General features: G+C 31.7%; 1 long non-coding RNA gene across 1 annotated transcript; it reads right to left on the reverse strand.

Annotated features, from left to right (window-relative positions):
* Positions 1-1,167: 1,167 nt before the first annotated feature.
* On the reverse strand, positions 1,168-4,934 carry LOC141711671 (uncharacterized). The gene is made up of 4 exons (XR_012571434.1): positions 4,592-4,934; positions 3,811-3,900; positions 3,562-3,681; positions 1,168-1,451 (listed from the first exon to the last, which is right to left on the reverse strand). It is a non-coding gene; the product is annotated as an uncharacterized LOC141711671 (long non-coding RNA).
* Positions 4,935-5,238: the final 304 nt, after the last annotated feature.

Raw genomic sequence — 5,238 nt, forward strand, 5'->3', positions numbered from 1 at the left:
TATTTTGTTGTTTTAAAGTTATAGAACGGGCCATGAGTAGTGTATAAGTATCTTTGTATGGTTATTGATTAAAGTTTTTGATTTGCTGAAAATTTGTGTCGCCCGTGTGTTCTTGATTTTTCCAGAATAGTTTTGAATGTGTACCTGTTTAATCCTTGTGATAAACTTTGTATGAGGTTATACTTCTGTTTGTATTAAATTTTAGTGAGTTTCGAGTTCGTTGGTGTTGCCGGTTTCTATAAAGCCGCCGATCACCTTCATTTTTTAGTCACGTTCTTGTTGGAGCCATTTTTCTAAGAAATGTCCGATTAATTCTCTAAATAATTAACGGCGTTAAAAGATATTAACAAAAATACATAAATTATAAAAACATTTTAAGTGAGACTCTTTTAACTTTGGTAATTAAAATGGTTTGATAGACATAATGACATAGTACTCGTGTAGAAAGTGTACTTTTATACTTTTTTTAACTAATCAATTACACACACAAATAGCATGAGTTGAACTATTCACTACAAGAAATATGCCCATTTGCGACGGAATTTTTACACTGCAAATTGTCTCCAATTGGGCCAATTGCGACAAAAAATATTCGACATTTTTGCTCAAAGTCTTAAGTTCAGATTTTCGTCACAAGCATTTCGTCATAAGTATCAATTTTGTCACAAGTATGCATTTCGTCAGAAGTACCTATTTCGTCAGAAGTAACCATTTCGTCATAAGTACCTATTTTGTCACAAAGTTAAGAAAAACGTCGCAAGTTAGGGGAAGTGAAGCCCACTTTTAGCTGGCTGATAACTAAACTTCTGATGGTATATTCCGTCATTTATTCCTAATTTACTACGACCGGTTTGTCGTAAGTTAACACCTTGGGCCCACAAGCTTGCCAGAATTAATTTAAAAACAAAAAAATAAATAAAATCACGAAGAACAACCGTCCCAAGTAACCCAGAATTCCGTCGTAGAGGCAACATCATGCTGGTTTTTCTGATTCCGACCTTTTTCCGCTTTTAAATTGATTCCTAAACCTTTCCAATCACAAATCCCAATCTATATACAATTTTACCGCAATTCGACAACAAAATATATTAAAATATGCAAAACAAAGAATAAGAAATCATCCACACATTTAAACCAAGCTAAATATGTAAGATATCACACTTTACATAAGAAAACCATTTCGACTACATCAAAAGTTAAAACAATCCGGACATTAGCTTAGATCATTAGCTTAGATCATCTTACAAATTTTCACAGACTTGTTTCACTAGGATAATTTAAATTATCCTACAAACATTCATAACCCATTACACCGATATTTAACCCCTAATTATAGAACCGCCACGAGAGACTACGTTATAAGGCATACTCATATCTCGCTCATCATCATCGGATTCTGTCTTTTCACTGTCCTCACTATCATCATCATCATCGCCAGCCGGGGCCTTTCCCTAAAATATACATAACAATATAACATTAAAATCAGGTTTGATTCTAACACTGGCATATATTTTTAAATTTAGGGAAATAATAATCTCAATGCATTTTATAGTTTATCTTATTGTGTGCACCTACTTTTCTACTTTTTGCTTTTGAAAGTCAGGGTATTCATTGAATCGTACTTTATTATGTTATTGTTAAGGTGCATATTTATCCATTTTGTCAACTTGTTTAGTTGTTATCCTTGCACTTTCTACAATATAAACACATTTAATGTGCCTAAATTTAACTATCTATTTTAATGATCTACAGGGATGAAGATTAGGATAGAAAAGATCAGTGGGACTCATCTCTCACAATCTTTTTTCTAGTTTCGGTTTCCACAAAGTAACTTATAGTACTACATTTGATTTGTTTTATTGTCCAAGGGCTTTAATTTTCTAAAATATATATCTTGCCTAAAATTCAAGTCAGCTGATAATTAATTGAGATTTCCTTATATATTCAACAAAATATAAATATATGTAATTTTCCTGTTGCACGTTTAACTAGCCTCATACTTGCTCACTAGCTAGTACTAATTTAGACAAGTAGTGGCCTGATTGTCTTTTTGTTACCGTCACCAGAATGTTTAGTTCAAATACTAGCTAGACTCAGATAGTTCTCAGTAACAAATAATGCGTGACAATTCTCAGTCTCAGACACTAAAAGAAAACACATATATAATTTAACGTAATTAGTTTGGCTTAACATCTTGTCACTGCAGGGAGACGACAAGAAGAAACCAGTCATATATATAGAGAGAGAGAGAGAGTTGATCATTAGTAAGAAGAACTACATATACATTTGGCTGATTTACAAAGTCTAATACATAATATTTATAACTTGAAATAATAACAACATATTATTTTTAAAAAACAGATAATCATTACAGTCAAGAAATATATATCTCCACTAAGCATAAACCTTTACCAGTTGTGAAATTTTAAATAATTTCATAGTAATATTTGAATCAAGCTTGCTGCGTTATTATTGTAATGATAATATTTTGATAAATTATTGTTAGCTCTAGTGCAGATTTAAGTTCATGCATGATTAGCTAAAAAAATATTTATTATCTACCGTTATATACCCAGTACTACAATGCTGCAATGCTGCAAAGCTATCTACATCACATGTAGAACCTTATTAGATGATTTTGATTATAATATAACAATTTAGAAATGTCAGCAAAATAGAAGAAACAAGAACAGAAGAGGAAAAAGCAGCATTGTTGTTAATGACTTTATCACTTGATATTTCTTTTTTTTATTAGTGTTTTTAAATTAAGGGTCATGGATTTTATCATTTGAGAAGAAAATTAATTTATATATGAATTATTTTAGAATTACTTTGTATATTATTTTTTTCGTATATATACAATACATCACTGGTTATAAAACAAGAATTGAATCTATTTTGTAATACATTAGTATAAGTAGTTATATATGTAATACCTCAGTAGTTATAAAATAAATTCAATGCAATTTAATTTAGTACAATTGACCTTGACAATAATAAGACATGCCAACATTTATCATACAAGAATTCTATTGTAGTAATATGTTACTTAACACTACAAAGCTAAGATGGCAAGCCCAACAGGAAGGTGTATAGCAAAATCAACATCAAATTGTAGAAAAACTACTGTCATTTTAATACTCCAGCCAAAGCTACTATCATTATCGTATACATCGGAACATGTATATATGTTGCATATATGTACTTGTTAGAAGTTTCTCTTCTGTATCCCAGTACAAATTAGAAAACTATAATGGTTTATACTTTTTACCTGGATTTTGTTTTCTATCAGGCTAAGGGATCGTTTAGTAAAAATCATAACAGACTCAGGACTGAAACTTCTCTTAGACTCCAGGATTCTGCTAATACAGCTGATGACCATTTACGTTTGCAGACCAAAATCTGCTACTATTTAGCATAATAGTTACAATTCCCACAAATCAGGCCACTACTAAAAAATCATGCAATCTTTACTTGAATCTACCGTAATTGATCAGAAAACTCATATCTTTATGTTTAACATTTAAGTAATAACATATCTATGTATGGAAGACCACTTACAATGATCTATTTGGCGTCCTCTGTAATTCACGGACCAATCATGTCCTTGTCTTTTAATGTGTGAAAGTCTTTATACACAATTACGTCATCCCGATTGCCACCGTGTTGCTCTGCATAGTCCTATTTAAGAAATTATGAATATAAGTCAAATAAACAAATATAAAACTGATGAAGATACTCACACAACAATTTTAATATAATTCTAGAGAAATGTTAGATGCAAGTCAATGGTATGATACAATAGCATACCCGACGACGCCTATCAAAAGAACGTGCACCAGATGTGTGAGGCACTTTCACCGCACTTCGGGCTTTCTCAGTGCCTTGGGACAATCAATCCTAAAATGTTGCCAATTGTCACACATATGTATAAAAATACCACGTCAAGTTAATTCTGGTTTAACATTATTATAGAGAAGGAAAGGACTAAGAAATTAATAAAACAAATTATATGTCCTATAATATAATTTTGGCAAAACATTATCTTTATTTTAAGTCACAAGTATGTACGTGTATGACATGTTGTAATGGGTGCAGTTCAGTACATCCACATGAAAGGAAAAGACAATCACAATTCATTAAGATACACCGTATTTACGAGACGATCACTACTGGCCAGCCAAAATCCATATTGACCCCTTCTGTAAACCAATCTGGCAATATACCTAAATAAAAAAAACATGTTTGGTTCAACTTAATGGATTCGATTACCAGAAACCAGAATTCTCTATCAAAGTATATGTGTTCGATAACGTAATTCATTTGATTAAAAGGGCAATGCAATGCATTACCATTAACCGAGTAATCCATTCATCACATGACTCACGGATTTACATTTCATTCCCATTCTCCTTAACAACCCAAACACCCCCTAATTAACCCATTTCACAATTCAATTCACCCAAACCCTAAAATTTGGGGACTATACTACAAACAATAGCAAAAAGCTGCAAAATAATAGAAACTCAACAATAAAATACAGAAAAAAGGTATTAAAAATAATTGAAGTTGTATAAACATGTATGTATACCTGCATCCATTTGGCGGTGTGAGAAACGGTGACCTCGCTATTGACGATGTCGCTGATGAATCTGAGCTTGTGGAGAGATGATAAAGGAGATGAAACAGTGCGATTTGGGGATCTAATTAGGGTTTTTACCAGATTTGAAGCCATTGCATAGCCTTGCTATCTTGCAATCGCTGCCATTTTTTAAGAAGTATGAATACATGAATACAACAGAGAATTAATGTAGGATTAAAACAAATTGGAGGTTTTAGTTTGGGTTGAATCAAAGGGGTTTGGAGGTGGGTGGCCAGTTGATTGAGTTGAGAGGAGTAAGGTGGAGAGGGAAGAGGGTTAAGCTGATTAACGGGCTTACGGGGCCGATGTGTTAAATAGCTCATTTTTTTTTATATAATTTAGCTGATATTTTGTTAATAAACGATATTTAATAAATTTAAATAAGATTTTTTTATCGTTAAATAAGAATGATAGATGTCTAAGTAAAATGGATTCGTGATAATTTGATGATTGAAAATGGTAATTAACTTTTAAATTTCATTACATAAAATAAATAAACTATCCAGGACGAAATTTTATTTGATTTTCCATTTTAACAGTCAAATCTGAGTTTGACTAGTACATCTAACTAGTGTTTAATCCTCAATTGTTGTTTC

This window comes from Apium graveolens, chromosome 3 (genome assembly GCF_009905375.1).
Source record: "Apium graveolens cultivar Ventura chromosome 3, ASM990537v1, whole genome shotgun sequence".
Taxonomy (NCBI): Eukaryota; Viridiplantae; Streptophyta; class Magnoliopsida; order Apiales; family Apiaceae; genus Apium; species Apium graveolens.